Consider the following 16,307-nt stretch of genomic DNA (forward strand, 5'->3'; position numbering starts at 1 on the left):
GATTAAATGAGACAATTCTCTTAAAGCGTCTAGCAAAAAGTAAAAACTAAGTAAATGTTAGCAAATAAAATTCAATTTACTACTCTTTTTTTTCCTGCTCACTCATAAATGTTGGTATTTTCCAAGGTCTACACTAAGACTTCTACTTTTATTATGCCCTGTATCTTAAGGGATAATTTGAGTTTCAAATACCATCTATGCTATAAACTACCAAATTTGTATCTCCAGTTGTGATCTTTTTAATTTACTGCTCCTTTCACAAAGGAAAGAAATGGAAACCAGAGATGAATTCAGAGTGACAGGATATCCTTATTATATTTCATTTTATACAACTTGACTTTTTAAAAATGTTGCAATTAGGTGGGGAATAACTGTGAAAATCTTGTAATACCTGGAGGATTTGTTGTTATTTGTAGCAAATAGTTAAAGGACCTATTTGCCTTTGAGATAAATTACTAATTTTTCTTTTACAAAAAGACAAGACTTTTATATTTGCTGACTTTTTTCATAAGTGGCTGTTAGCAGCATGCTTCTTGGTTATCTTTTTGAAAAAGAAATATGTTTAATCAGTCCTTTAAAATTTAGGTAAGATTTTAAAAATATGTAAGAAAATAGCAGTGTTTTGAAAGAAACATCCTGTGGAGAGAACATGTTGAAAATGAATGTATGACCATTATGGCATTTTAAAGATTGCAGCCATTGTTTTTAGCAACAAAATCATCCAAAACTGGATGATTATTATTTTGGATCATTCAGTTTTGGATGATTTTGTTGCTAAAAACAATGGCTATAATCTTTAAAATGCTCATATTTGTATTTTTAAAAGTTGCAAATATAATTCTGTAGCTTATTTTAAAGTCTTTCAAAAAAATAATTTCAGGACAGGCACAGTGGCTCATGCCCATAATCCCAGTACTTTGGGGAGACAAGGTGGGAAGATTGCTTGAGCCCAGGAGTTCAAGACCAACCTGGGTAATACTGTGAGATCTCACTTCTACCAAAAAAAAAAAAATTCCTAAAACATTAGTTGGGCTAGGTGGCCTGTGCCTGTGCCTGTTGTCCCAGCTACTCAGGAGGCAGAGGCGGGAGGATGCCCGGAGCCCAGGGGTTCAAGGCTGCAGTGAACTATAATTGTGCCCTGCACTCTAACCTGGGCAACAGAGACTTTGCCTCAATTAAAAGAAAAAAAAAAAGAGGGCCTTGGGCGGTGGTTCACGCCTGTAATCCCAGCACGTTGGGAGGCTGAGGCAGGCGGATCACGAGGTCAAGAGATTGAGACCATTCTGGCCAACGTGGTGAAACACCGTCTCTGCTAAAAATACAAAAAGTAGCTGGGTGTGGTGGCACACGCCTATATGCTCAGCTACTCGGGGGGCTGAGGCAGGAGAATCGCTGGAACCCGGGAGGCAGAGGTTGCAGTGAGACGAGATCGTGCCACTGCACTCCATCCTGGTGACAGAATGAGACTCTATCTCAAAAAAAATAATAATAATAATAATAAAAAGAATTTCAATGGGTCTTATTATAAATACATTTGCTAAAAATATTAAAATGTAACAATTTTTATATTATTACACCACCACGCCTGGCTAATTTTGGTATAAAATGTAATAATTTCTAATTAGTTTGTATTAACACCTGATTGAGACCTGGGAGACACCTGGAAGAAACAGAAATATGTTAGCCAAATTTGGCAGATGATAAGTTAAAATAAATACTATGAGTTACTAAATACAGCCAATAATGTGCTGCTTCTATTTTGATCAGCATATCTTTGTAAAGTCTCCTCTTTAGCTATGACAGCTATTAAAATCACAAACCAAATAACCTAAACTTCAAATTGGAATATCGCAATATGTTAAAACCCAGCATATAAAATCTCATTATTCTCACTGTATATAGGTATATGTGTATATACATGCACATGTATATATGTATATGTATACATATTCACACGTGTATATATATACACATGCAAAATTTTAAATGCTTTTGAACTAATAAATACAATTTTAGAAACTATTTAAAAATATTATTGGCCGGGCGCGGGGGCTCACGCCTGTAATCCCAGCACTTTGGGAGGCCGAGGCAGGCGGATCACGAGTTCAGGAGATCGAGACCATCCTGGCTAATGCGGTGAAATCCCGTCTCCATTAAAAATACAAAAAAATTAGCCGGGCGTGGTGGCGGGCGCCTGTAGTCCCAACTACTCGGGAGGCTGAGGCAGGAGAATGGCATGAACCCAGGAGGCGGAGCTTGCAGTGAGCCGAGATGGCGCCACTGCACTCCAGCCTGGGCGACAGAGCAACACTCCATCTCAAAAAAAAAAAAAAAAAAATTATTGTCATGTTTAGCTTGGCCTTTAATAATATACTTTTTCCTGAAACTTAATACATTATTAATAATCTGCCTGAGTTCAGCCCCTAAGTTCTTTATAGGTTTGTTTTGCCAAGAAGATTTAGGTCATTTAGTAGCAAGTCCCTCATTTAGTCTTCATTCCTTCTTTCTTTTCTTTTCTTTTCTTTTTCTGTTTTTTTTTTTTTGAGACGGAGTCTTGCTCTGTCGCCCAGGCTGGAGTGCAGTGGCGCCATCTCGGCTCACTGCAAGCTCCGCCTCCCGGGTTCACGCCATTCTCCTGCCTCAGCCTCCGGAGTAGCTGGAACTACAGGCGCCCGCCACCACGCCCAGCTAATTTTCTCTCTTTTTAGTACAGACGGGGTTTCACCATGTTAGCCAGGATGGTCTCAACGACCTGACCTCGTGATCCACCCGCCTCGACCTCCCAAAGTGCTGGGATTACAGGCGTGAGCCACCACGCCCGGCGCAGCTTTTTTCGTTTTTACAAAGAGCACTACAATGACCAACCATGTATGTACATTTTCGCACACTCATATGAGACAAAGCAAATGCAGATATTTAAACATTTTTATTGTCAAGCAGCCTTCCAGAAAAGATACCCCAATTGCAATTCATCCCAGCAGCCCCGTATGAAAGTATCTACCACCTTTTAAAGAATTACAATAATTTTGATATAAAAGGAAGATAAATTCAGGGATATGCCTGCTGTTAAATTCAGGGATATGAGCCACTGCCCCCGGCCTTTGTTTGTTTGTTTTTCTTTTGTTTGTTTGTTTGTTTGTTTTTTTGAGATGGAGTCTCGCTGTGTTGCCCAGGCTGGAGTGCAGTGGCGTGATCTCGGTTCACTGCAACCTCCTCCTCCTGGGTTCAAGCAGTTCTCTGCCTCAGCCTCCCAAGTAGCTGGGATTACAGGTGCCCGCCACCACACCTGGCTACTTTTTGTATTTTTAGTAGAGACGGGGTTTCACCATATTGGCCAGGATGGTCTCAGTCTCCTGACCTTGTGATCTGCCTGCCTCGGCCTCCCAAAGTGCTGGGATTACAGGTGGGAGCCACCGCCCCCGGCTCATGCTGCTCTTTCATAATTTGCACATGGCCTCTAGTAATTTTATGGCATCTTTCCACTTTACTACCCAGTGTTGAATAACTTCACTTTTTAGGTATTTGTTGTTTTAACCAGAGCAACAAACATTCTTGCCTTGGTTTACCTCATCTGTTTGTGCTAGGTCTTATCTAGCACAAAATCATTGGTCATACAAATGCATGAAATTTCCACTTCTGGTTTAATAGCTACATGTGTGAGTAGAAGGCTGGAATGTGGACATGGTCAATGTAGGGCAGTTTTCTCACCAGGAGTATGAATCAGATAGTATATTAACCATTTGTGTGTAAGTAACACGTATATATTTTAAACTTATTTAACCCCAAAAAAGTAGGGGGTATTTATTGGTTCACTTATTCAAGCATTCATTAAGCATTGACTATCTATTACATTTCAGGCACTCTTGTCACCTGTTGAAAAATCCAGGGATAAGCCGGGCGCGGTGGCTCACGCCTGTAATCCCAGCACTTTGGGAGGCCCAGGCGGGCAGATCATGAGGTCAGGAGATCGAGACCATCCTGGCTAACACAGTGAAACCCCGACTCTACTAAAAAAAAATACAAAAAAATTAGCCAGGCCTGCCGGCGGGCGCCTCTAATCCCAGCTTCTCCAGAAGCTGAGGCAGGAGAATGGCGTGAACCTGGGAGGTGGACCTTGCAGCGAGCTGAGATCGCGCCAGTGCACTCCAGCCTGGGCAACAGAGTGAGACTCTGTCTCAAAAAAAGAAAAAAAAAAAAAGAAAATATAGAAAAATCCAGGGATGCATAAGACTTTATTTAAATCTAGTTGCTCACATAACAACATGAGGCGTCTATCATTCTCCATATTTCGGCTTTTCTTGCTGTCAGTTTTATTCCCAGGCAAGTAAACACAGACAGAAGCAACATTAATCATACAATGTGTCAGTTTATTAATGCCAGTAGAGAGAGAACTGTTTCTCTAGTGGATTTAGGAAGAATTTCAGAGTTGAGATGGATTATATTTCCATTGCTGAACCAGTCAATGTGACTGTAGTTAGACAGGCCTCGTTCACATGTTAAGGCCTGAAGTTGGGGTGGTAAGATCAGGCCAGTAAGAATGACTCAGGCTAAGAATGAGGAAGAGTGGTGCCTCAAAAAGAGATTGAAGTACTTGTGGTGGTTGAACTGTGTTCAACTGATTTAATCTGGAATCAATTTTTCATACTTCCTCTCCTTATATTGTAAGGAGAGAAAGTATGTAATATTTGGAAGGCAGAAATGGAGCACTGGCCATTACTCTCTGAAGGTCATCCTACTCAGAGATGGTGACAAACAGGTAAAGATTTGATTGTAAATTCCAGATTGCCCTCACCCTTGTTCACTTCACCTCCGGCATGTCTTCTTATCTGCTAAATCTGCTGACCAGCAATGGCCCCAGGTCCACCAACAGACACTTAATTGTGGACCTACAGAGGGGATAACTATACAGAGGCAATAGCATTCCCTTTGCAGTCCCACTTAGGTAATTGTATGTGCTTGACTTTTCAGATTAATTAGTTGGTGCCTCGTTCTCTGTTTCTCCAAAGAGCCCACCTGGATTGTTGCTTCTTCAGCTCTTAGTACAGGTGTAGAAGGCTTAAATCCTATAACAAACCTCTTATTTCCAAAACTCATTAGGGTCTCCACTTCTCTCACTAAACCCTAGCTGACACTGGTTTTTTTTTTGTTTTTTTTTTGTATAGGAATTTGTTCCAGGGGAACAGGGACATGATGATGGGGCTTTAAAATTTTGTTCTCTGGGGCTGGGTATGGTGGCTCATGCCTATAATCCCAGCACTTTGGGAAGCCAAGGTGGGAGAATCGCTGAAGCCCAGGAGTTAGAGACTGGACAACATAGTGAGACCCCTCTTCTCTACTGGAAAAAAATTAGCTGGGCATGGTGGCATGTATTTGTAAATTCAGCTGCTTGGGAGGCTGAGGCAGTAGAATTGCCTGAGCCCAGGAGGTTGAAGCTATTGCTGTGAGCTGTGATTGCACCACTGGACTCCAGCCTGGGTGACAGAGTGAGAACTCTGTCTCAAAATAAAATAAAATAAAATAAACAATAAACAAAGAAAATGTGGCATATATACCCAGTGGAATACTATTCATTTTTTAAAAAGAAAAAAATCTTGTCATTTTTGATAACATAGATGAACCTGGAGGACCTTATGTTAAATGAAATAATCCAGGCAGACAAAGACCAATAGGAATATAAAAAAGCTGCACTCATAGAAGCAGAAAGCAGAATGGTAGTTACCAAGGCCCAGGGGAAGGCGGGACAGGGAAGATGTTGGTCAAAGGATATAAAGTTTCATTTAGGCGGAAATTAAAGAACTCTATTGCCGGGCGTGGTGGCTCACGCCTGTAATCCCAGCACTTTGGGAGGCCGAGGCGGGCGGATCACGAGGTCAGGAGATTGAGACCATCCTGGCTAATACGGTGAAATCCCATCTCTATTTAAAAAAAAATACAAAAAATTAGCTGGGCGTGGTTGTGGGTGCCTGTAGTCTCAGCTTCTTTGGAGGCTGAGGCAGGAGAATGGCTTGAACCTGGGAGGTGGAGCTTGCAGTGAGCCGAGATCACGCCACTGCACTCCAGCCTGGGCGACAGAGAGAGACTGTCAAAAAAAAAAAAACAAACTATATTGTACAACATGGTGACAATAGTTAATAACAAAGTATTGTATTGTGGCCTGGCACTGCATGGCTCGCAGCTGTAATCCCAGCACTTTGGGAGGCTGAGGTAGGAGGATCACTTGAGCCCAGGAGTTAAAGACCAGCCCGGCCAACATGGTAAAGCCCTGACTCTACTAAAAATACAAAACTTAGTCGGGCATTGCGGTGCATACCTGTAATCCCAGCCACTCAGGAGGCTGAGGCAGGAGAATCACTTGAACCCAGGAAGCAGAGGTTGCAGTGAGCGGAGATCTTGCCACTGCACTCCAGCCTGGGCTACACAGTGAGACTCCGTCTCCAAAACAAAAACAAAACAAAGTATTGTATTAGCAAAAATTTCTAAGAGAGATTTTAAGTGTTCTCGTCACAAAAAATGTTAAGTATGTGAGGTAATGACTATGTTAATTAGCATCATTTAGTCATTCCACGATGTATGCATAGTTCAACATATATCACATATGATAAATATATACAATTTTAATTTATCAATTAAAATAATTATTAAAAATTATAAGGCCAGGCACGGTGGCTCACGCCTGTAATCCCAGCACTTTGGGAGGCCGAGGCAGGCGAATCACGAGGTCAGGAGATCGAGACCATGGTGAAACCCGGTCTCTATTAAAAATACAAAAAAAAATTAGCCGGGCGTGGTGGCGGGTGCCTATAGTCCCAGCTACTCGGGAGGCTGAGGCAGGAGAATGGCGTGAACCCGGGAGGCGGAGCTTGCAGTGAGCCAAGATTGTGCCGCTGCACTCCAGCCTGGGTGACAGTGAGACTCCTTCTCAAAAAAAAAAAAAAAAAAAAATTATAACCTATGTTTCTAGTAATCAAGTGCCTATAGAAATAGCTATTGTCAGCCGGGTGTGGTGGCTCATGCCTGTAATCCCAGCACTTTGGGAGGCCGAGTCGGGCAGATCACGAAGTCAGGAGATCGAGACCATCCTGGCTAACACGGTGAAACCCCATCTCTACTAAAAATATAAAAAATTAGCCAGGCGTGGTGGCGGGCACCTGTAGTCCCAGCTACTCGGGAGGCTGAGGCAGGAGAATGGCGTGAACCTGGGAGGCAGAGGTTGCAGTGAGCCAATATCGTGCCACTGGAATCCAGCCTGGGTGACAGAGCAATACTCCATCTCAAAAAAAAAAAAAAAAAAAAAAGAAATAGCTATTGTCGTGTATCAGTTTTGGGGAAGTATGAAAAATAACAAAATTGTTTTCTTGCTTCTAGTTGTACTGTAGAAATTGGGGGAAAAAACATGTAAGTTCAGAGGTTTAAATTCCTGGCTCTGGATCCAGGTAAGAAACCAGATGGCTTCTGCAAATTCCCTAAAATAAACTCTCAGCTCTTCTAGTTGCAAAGTGTCAAGATTTCTGACCAAGCTCAAAGGCTAATCATGTGGATGGCTAAGTTACAGTGAAAATAGAATTTATAACACCACATGGTTTTTTATATTAATGTCAGGGCATCGATTGGGAATGAGTGAAAGAATTGGAGTCAGAACATAGAGAAGATTCCAATGAAGCTAAATACATCAAACCCCCAATTTTGCCTGGCAAATTTGGCAGTAGAAATAGCCTTTTTGTGTTCTGTTTGTGTAAATTCATCTTCTCTCGGCTGAAGAATCAGTGATGACCCTTATGAAGTCCAGTGATGCAGAGTATGGACTTGAAAGGATCCCTTCTGTGATGGTTAATACTGAGTGTCAACTTAATTGGATTGGAGGATACAAAGTATTGACTCTGGTTGTGTCTGTGAGGGTGTTACAAAAAGAGATTAACATTTGAGTCAGTGGGCTGGGGAAGGCAGATCCACCCTTCATCTGGTGGGCACAATCTATCAGCTGCCAGCGAACATAAAGCTGGCAGAAAAACTTGAAAAGGAGAGACTAGCCTAGCCTCCCAGCCTACATCTTTCTCCTGTGCTGGATGCTTCCTACCCTCAAACATCAGACTCCAACTTCTTCAGTTTTGGGACTCAGATGGGCTGTCCTTGTTCCTCAGCTTACAGACAGCCTATTGTGGGACCCTGTGATTGTGTAAGTTAATACTTAATAAACTCCCCTTTATATATATATATATATAAAAATATATACTCTCTATATAAACTATATACTATATACTACATAAAGCATATAGTATAAAAAGTATAACATGTATACTATATACTTTATATATATAAAATATATGCTATATATAAACTAATATAATATATAACCTATTAGTTCTGTCCGTCTAGAGAAACCTGACTAATACAGATTTTGGTACCAGGAGTGGGGTCTAGAGGAACAGAATATTAAGCATGGAATTCTTTCATTGGTTTTGGGGTTTCTGGGGTTGGCTGCTTAATACGATTAGACCTAGAAATGCTAAGAACTCTACTTCTAATAGTATAGAGAACACTGATAGTCCCTGATGTGAACTGTTTAGGGAGTTATGCAAAATAAATGCATCTGACACTCCTGATTCACCACTCGTGAGAGGAGTTTGGTGACTCTATACATCATACCTTGGACCATATGTGGAGAACCAATGAACATAAGCTGGTCAGTTGCTCCTAAGGTCAGTGGACAAAGTGATGAAAGAAAATGATAAACTCAGGGATTCTGTCTCCCAGCTTCAGAAGCAGATACTGAGCTTCAAATCTGCTAAGATTGCCCTGAGTGAGAGTCTTATCTCCCACAGAGAAAGAGCTGAAATTGTGGAAAAACTGACACAAGCTCTTATGCCAGTGGCTGACCTGCAATGAAATACGCATGCACAGCCTTACCAGGTGTCTACTGTTAAAGTGAGGGCATTGATTGGAAAAGAATAAGACCCTGAAACTTGGAATGGGGACGTGTGGGAGGACCCTGATGATGCTGGGGGGCTGAGTTTGTAAACTCTGATGAACCTTTTTTGCCAGAAGGAACAGCTTCCCCATCCTGAGTAGTGGCAACCTCCCCTCCCCAGCCCATGCTGCCATCAGCCTTTCCACCTTTCTCTGAGGAAATAAACCCTGCACTGTCTGAGGCCAGAGTGATGGCCTCCCCTGAGGCAGTTGCCAGGCAAGATAATGTTGATTCTCCTCAGATGTCACCCCAAACACGTCTGTTTGCTTCTAGACCTATAACTAGACTAAAGTCCTGGCGGCCCCCTAGAGGTGGTTGAGAGTGTGGCCCATGAGGAGGTGTACTACACGCGAAAAGAGCTGTTTGAGTTCTCTAATTTATATGAATAGCAACTGGAGAACAAGCATGGGAATGGATTTTTTTTTTTTTTTTTTTTTGACAGAGTCTCACTCCATTGCCCAGGCTGGAGTGCAATGGCACAATCTCAGCTCACTGCAACCTCCAGCTTCTGGGTTCAAGTGATTCCCCTGCCTCAGCCTCCTGAGTAGCTGAGATTACAGGTGCATGCCATACAATGCCTGGCTAATTTTTGTATTTTTAGTAGAGATGGGGTTTCACCATGTTGGCCAGGCTGGTCTCAAACTTCTGTCCTCAGGTGATTCACTCGCCTTGGCCTCCCAAAGTGCTGGGATTACAGCATGCCTGTAATTACAGCCGCCACGCCTGGCTGGGAATGGATATTAAGTGTATGGGATAATGGTGAAAAATGGATCAGGCTGAATTTATTGATTTGTGTCAACTAATTAGGGACTCTGCACTTAATGTTGCAGCTTGGGGAGTTAAAAAAAGGTTCTAATAGTTTATTTGCTTGATTAGCTGAAATATGGTTTAAAAGATGGCCCACTGTGAGTGAGCTGGAAATGCCTGATCTTCCTTGGTTTAATGTAGAGGAAAGGATCAAAAGACCTAGGGAGATTGGGATGCTGGAGTGGATTAGCCACTTTAGACCTACTCATCCCAGCTGGGAGAGTCCAGACCATATACCCTTAACCAATGCCTTGTGAAATAGATTTGCGAGGGGCAGCACCTGTATCTTTGAAGAGACCTGTAATTGCTCTTCTCTGTATGTCGGATCTAACGGTGGGAACTGCAGTCACTAAACTACAAAAGTTAAATACAATGGGAATAATTGGATCCCGAGGTAGCAGGGGCCAAGTGGCAGCACTCAACCATCAAAGGCAAGGTGGGTATATCTTCCGTTATGGACAGCAGAGGCAAAGCGGCAATCAGAATAGTCTGACTCTGTAGAGCTCTGTCATTGGCTAATTAATTATGGTGTTCCCAGAAGTGAAATTGACAGGAAGCCAACTGCATTCCTACTTAAATTATACAAATAGAAAATTTCTAGGTTGAAGGAACAAGACTAATTGAATTATAAAACCAGAGAATCATGGGCCCTCAATCAATTTCCAGACTTGAGCCAGTTTACAGACCCAGAATGCCTTGAATGAAGGGAAGTCCGGTTCCCATTGACGAAGGACCCCACTACATTACCTACAATTAATGCAGTCAATCTTTCTCCCATCCTTCCCCAAGGACACCTCTGGCTTTTTACCAAGGTAACTGTGCATTGAAAAAGGGAAATGATCAGACATTAGGAACTACTGGACGCTGGCTCTGAGCTGACATTGATTCCAGGGGAACCAAAACATCACTGTGGTCCTCCAGTTAAAGTAGAGGCTTATGGAGGTCAGGTAATTCATGGAGTTTTAACTCAGATCTGACTTACAGTGGGTCCAGTGGGTCCCCAGACGCATCCTGTGGTCATTTCCCCAGTGCCAGAATGCGTAATTGCATAAGCATACTTAGCAGCTGGCAGAACCACCACAGTGGCTCCCTGACTGGTAGGGTGAGAGCTATGATGGTGGGAAAGGCCAAACGGAAACCATTAGAGCTACCTCCACCTAAAAAATAGTAAATCAAAAACAATATCGTATCGCTGGAGCAATTGTTGAGATTTGCACCACCATCAAGGACTTGAAAGACCCAGGGGTGGTGATTCTCAGCACATCCCCATTCAACTCTCTCATTTGGCCTGTGGAGAAGACAGATGAATCTTGGAGAATGACAGTGGATTATCGTAAGCTTAACCAAGTGGTGACTCCAATTGCAGCTGCCAAACCAGATGTGGTTTCATTGCTTGAGTAAATTAACACATCTCCTGGTACCTAGTGTGCAGCCATTGACTTGGCAAATGCCTTTTTCTCCATTCCTGTCCATAAGGCCCACCAGAAGCAATTTGCCTTCGGCTGGCAAGGCCAGCAATATACCTTTACTTTCCTACATCAAGGGTGTATGAACTCGCTGGCTTTGTGTCATAATCTTATTCAGAGATAACTTGATTGCTTTTTGACTCCAGAAGATATCACACTGGTCCATTACATTGATGACATTATGCTGATTGGATCCAGTGAGAAAGAAGTAGCAAACACATTGGACATATTGGTGAGACATTTGCATGCCAGAGGGTGGGATATAAATCTGCCTAAATTCAGAGACCTTCTACCTCAGTAAAATTTCTAGGGGTCCAGTGATGTGGGGCCTGTCGAGATAGTACTTCTAAGGTGAAGGAGAAGTTGCTGCATTTGGCCCTTCCTACAACCAAGAAAGAGGCACAACACCTAGTGGGACTATTTGGATGTTGGAGGCAACACATTCCTCATTTGGGTGTGTTACTCCAGCACATTTATCAAGTGACCCGAAAGGCTGCCAGTTTTGAGTGGGGTTCAGAACAGGAGAAGACTCTAAAACAGGTCCAGTCTGCTGTGCAAGCTGCTCTGTCACTTGGGCCATATGATCCAGCAGACTCAATGGTGCTTGAGGTGTCAGTGGCAGATAGGGATGCTGTTTGGAGCCTTTGGCAGGCTCCCATAGATAATCACAGCAGAGGCCTCTAGGATTTTTGAGCAAAGCCCTGCCATCTTCTGCACATAACTACTCCCCACCAATTTTTTTTTTTTTTTTTTTGAGATGGAGTCTTGCTCTGTTGCCCAGGCTGGAGTGCAGTGGTGTGATCTCAGCTCACTGCAACCTGCGCCTCCTGGGTCCAAGAAGTTCTCCTTCCTCCGACTCCCGAGTAGCTGGGATTACAGGTGCAAGCCACCGTGCCTGGCTAATTTTTGTATTTTTTGTAGAGAGATGGGGTTTGACCATGTTGGCCAGGCTAGTCTCAAACTCCTGACCTTGTAATCCATCTACTTCAGCCCCACAAAGTTCTGAGATTACAGACATGAGCCACTGCGCCTGGCCAACTACTCCCCTTTTGAGAGACAGCTCTTGGCCTGTTACTGGGCTTTGGTGGAAACTGAATGTTTGATGATGGGTCATCAAGTCACCATGCGACCTGAGCTTCCTGTCATGAACTGGGTGCTTTCTGACCCATCTAGACATAAAGTGGGTCATGCACAGCAGCATTCCATCATCAAATGGAAGTGGTATATACGTGATTGGGCTCAAGCAGGTCTTGAATGGACAAATAAGTTACAGGAGGAAATGGCTCAAATGCCCGTGGTCTCCACTCCGACCACCCTGCTTTCTCTCCCACAGCCTGCACTAATGGCCTCATGGGTTGTTCCCTATGACCAGTTGACAGAGGAAGAGAAGACTGGGACCTGGTTTGCAGATTGTTCTGCATGATATGGAGGCACCACCCAAAAATGGACAGCGGCAGCACTATAGCCCCTTTCTAGGACATCCCTGAAGGACAGTTGTGAAGGGAAATCTTCCCAGTAAGCAAAACTTCAAGCAGTGTACCTGGTTGTACACTTTGCATGGAAGGAGAAATGGTCAAATGTTCAATTATATACTGATTCATGGGTTGTAGAGAGTGGTTTGGCTGGATGGCCAGGGACGTGGAAGAAGAATGATTGGAAAATTGGTGACAAAGAAATCTGGGGAAGAGGTATGTTGATAGACCTCTCTCAGTGGTCAAAAACTGTGAAGATATTTGTATCCCATGTGAGTGCTCACCAACAGGTGACTTCAGTGGAGGAGGAGTTAAATAATCAGGTGGATATGATGGTCTGTGGACACCACTCAGCCTCTTTCCCCAGCCACTCCGGTGATTGCCCAATGGTCCCATGAACGAAGTGGCCATGGTGGCAGGGATGGAGGTTACACATGGGCTCAGCACCATGGACTTCCACTCACCAAGGCTGACCTGGCTATGGCCACTGCTGAGTGCCCAATTTGCCAGCAGCAAGAGACCAAAACTTAGCCCTCGATATGGCACCATTCCTCGAGGTGATCAGCCAGCTACCTGGTGGCAGGTTGATTACATTGGACCTGTTCCCTCATGGAAAGGGCAGAGGGTTTGTCCTCCCTGGAATACATACTTATTCTGGATATGGGTTTGCCTATCCTGTGCGCAATGCTTCTGCCAAGACTACTATCCATGCACTCACAGAATGCCTAATCCACTGTCACGGTATTCCACACAGCATTGCCTCTGAACAAGGCACTTACTTTATGGCTAAAGAAGTGCGGCAGTGGGCGTGTGTTCATGGAATTCACTGGTCTTACCATGTTCACCATAATCCTGAAGCAGCTGGATTGACAGAATGGTGGAATGGCCTTTTGAAGTCACAATTACAATGCCAACTAGGTGACAATACTTTGCAGGACTGCGGCAAAGTTCTGCAGAAGGCTGTGTATGCTCTGAATCAGCATCCAATGTATGGTACTGTTTCTCCCATGGCCAGGATTCACGGGTGCAGGAATCAAGGGTTGGAGGTGGAAGTGGATTGATCACTCACCATCACCCCTAGGGATCCACTAGCAAAATTTTTGCTTCCTGTTCCCGCAACATTGTATTCCACTGGTCTAGAGTTCTTTGTTCCAGAGGGAGGAACGCTGCCACCAGGAGACACAACAATGATTCTATTCAACTGGAAGTTAAGATTGCCACCTGGACACTTTAGGCTCCTCCTATCTTTAAGTCAACAGCATAAGAAGGGAGTTAGTGTTGGCTGGGGTAATTGACCCAGACTATCAAGATGAAATCAGTCTACTACTCCAGAATATAGGTAAGGAAGAGTATGCATGGAATACGGGAGATCCATTAGGGCGTCTCTTAGTATTACCATGCCCTGTGATTAAGGTCAATTGGAAACTATAACAGCCCAATCCAAGCAGGACTACAAATGACCCAGACCTTTCAGGAATGAAGATATGGGTCACTCTATGAGGAATAAAACCACTACCTGCTGAGGTGCTTGCTGAAGTCAAAGGGAATACAGAATGGGTAGTAGAAGAAGGTAGTCATTAACACCAGCTACAACCACGTGACCAGCTGCAGAAACAAGGACTGTAACTGTTATGAGTATTCCTCTTTCTTTTGTTAAAAACATGTTTGTGCTTGTATACACATGCACAAGAAAATATCTTTATTGTATTTCCTTTCTCCTTTATCATGTGACATGAGATTTATTGACTTCATATCAGCATTTAAGCATTGTTAACTGTATCTAATAGTATTTGGGTTGGGGATTGGTGTGTTTCTGGTTGTACAAAGAATAGGTGTGTTATGTTAGGTGTAATTATGACCTTATTATTGTCTTTATTTGAAGATTATGTATGATCTCAGGGGATGTGTATAGGTTCAAGTTGACAAGGGGTGGACTTGTGATGGTAAATACTGAGTGTCCTCTTGATTGAAGGATACAAAGTATTAATCCTGGTTGTGTCTGTGAGAGTGTTGCAAAAAGAGATTAACATTTGAGTTGGTGGGCTGGGGAAGAAAGATCTACCCTTAATCTGGTGGGCACAATCTCAGCTGCCAGCGAATATAAAGCAGGCAGAAAAACTTGAAATGGAGAGATTGGCCTAGACTCCCAGCCTACATCTTTCTCCCATGCTGGATGCTCCCTGCCCTTGAATATGGGACTCCAAGTTCTTCAGTTTTGGGACTCAGACTGTCTCTCCTTGCTCCTCAGTTTGCAGACAGCCTGTTGTGGAACATTTGCGATAGTGTAAGTTAATGCTTAATAAATATATATATCCCATTAATTTTTTAAATTAATGATAGAGTGCTACTGGACACACTTAATTTTATGGTTTGGTAAAATTATATATATAAATATATATAATTATATATATAATTATTTATATATATTATATATATATTTATATATAATATATATAAATATATATATACAAATATATATATCCTATTAATTCTGTCCCTCTAAGAGAACCCTGACTAATAAACCTTCCAAAGTTAAGCACAGGTCGTTTCATCTGATCCCTCCTAACAGTAAGAAAGAGACATAATGCCTAATGGGCCTCTGTGGATTTTAGAGACAACATATACTATAGTTGCATTTAGTACTCTGACCCATTTACCTGGTAACTCAAATGGCTGCTGATTTGGTTGGATCCCAGAGAAAGAGGAATCTCAGCATGAGATCAGGTTGCTCTTCAATCTATTCTGCCACTTGGGCCATATTAACCCAGCAGATGTAATTATGCTTGCACCATCTTTGGTAGATATGGACACTGTTTGGAACTTTTGGTGTGCTCCTATGGGATTCTGTAGCAAAGCTATTCCATTGTCTGCAGATTACTATTGTCCCTTTGAGAAACAGCTGCTGTTCAGTACAGACTGATAGCTTGACCATCGGCCACCAAGTTGCCCTGTGATCTAAGCTGCCCATTATGAATTAAATGTTATACAACTTACCAAACCATAAAATTAAGTGTGTCCAGTAGCACTCTATCATTAATCTAGACCAGCATGGAGAAACTCTTATAGGAAGAAGTAAGTTGTATCACTCTAGCCTTCATTCCTGCTACATTGCCCCCTGTCTGAACTCACACCATATGAGTTACCATGGCTAAGGAAGAAAAAAAATGGGCTTGGTTCTGCATTATATGTTAGCATCACCTGAAATTGGGATGGATGCAGTACTATAGTCTAATCTGGAATGAATCTGAAGAATATTGGTGAAAGAAAATCCTCTCAGTGGCAGAATTTCAAGTGGTCCATTTAGTTGTCCACTGTACCTGCTGTAAATTGTTGGCAAGAAGTATGGATATATATCAATTCATGGTTATTTGCTGACATTTGGCTGGATGGTCTGGGACACGAAAAGAACAGAGTTGGAAGACTGGTGACATGACAGTCTGGGATAGCGGTACATGATTAGACAGACTTCTCCAAATGAGCAGTGAGTAGGAGTTATCTGTCCCTAGTGAATGTCACCAAAGAGCATCCTTAGCAAAAGAGGGTCTTCATAATAAGGTAGAAAAGATGATAGATAATAAGGTCTATAAATGTCAGACA

The 16,307-nt window shown here is 42.8% G+C and overlaps 1 pseudogene; it reads right to left on the bottom strand.

Moving 5' to 3' along the window:
• Positions 1–2,153: 2,153 nt before the first annotated feature.
• On the bottom strand, positions 2,154–13,121 carry LOC134737638 (uncharacterized; annotated as a pseudogene).
• Between the last annotated feature and the right edge of the window lie 3,186 nt (positions 13,122–16,307).

This window comes from Pongo pygmaeus, chromosome 10 (genome assembly GCF_028885625.2).
Source record: "Pongo pygmaeus isolate AG05252 chromosome 10, NHGRI_mPonPyg2-v2.0_pri, whole genome shotgun sequence".
NCBI classification, from domain to species: domain Eukaryota; kingdom Metazoa; phylum Chordata; class Mammalia; order Primates; family Hominidae; genus Pongo; species Pongo pygmaeus.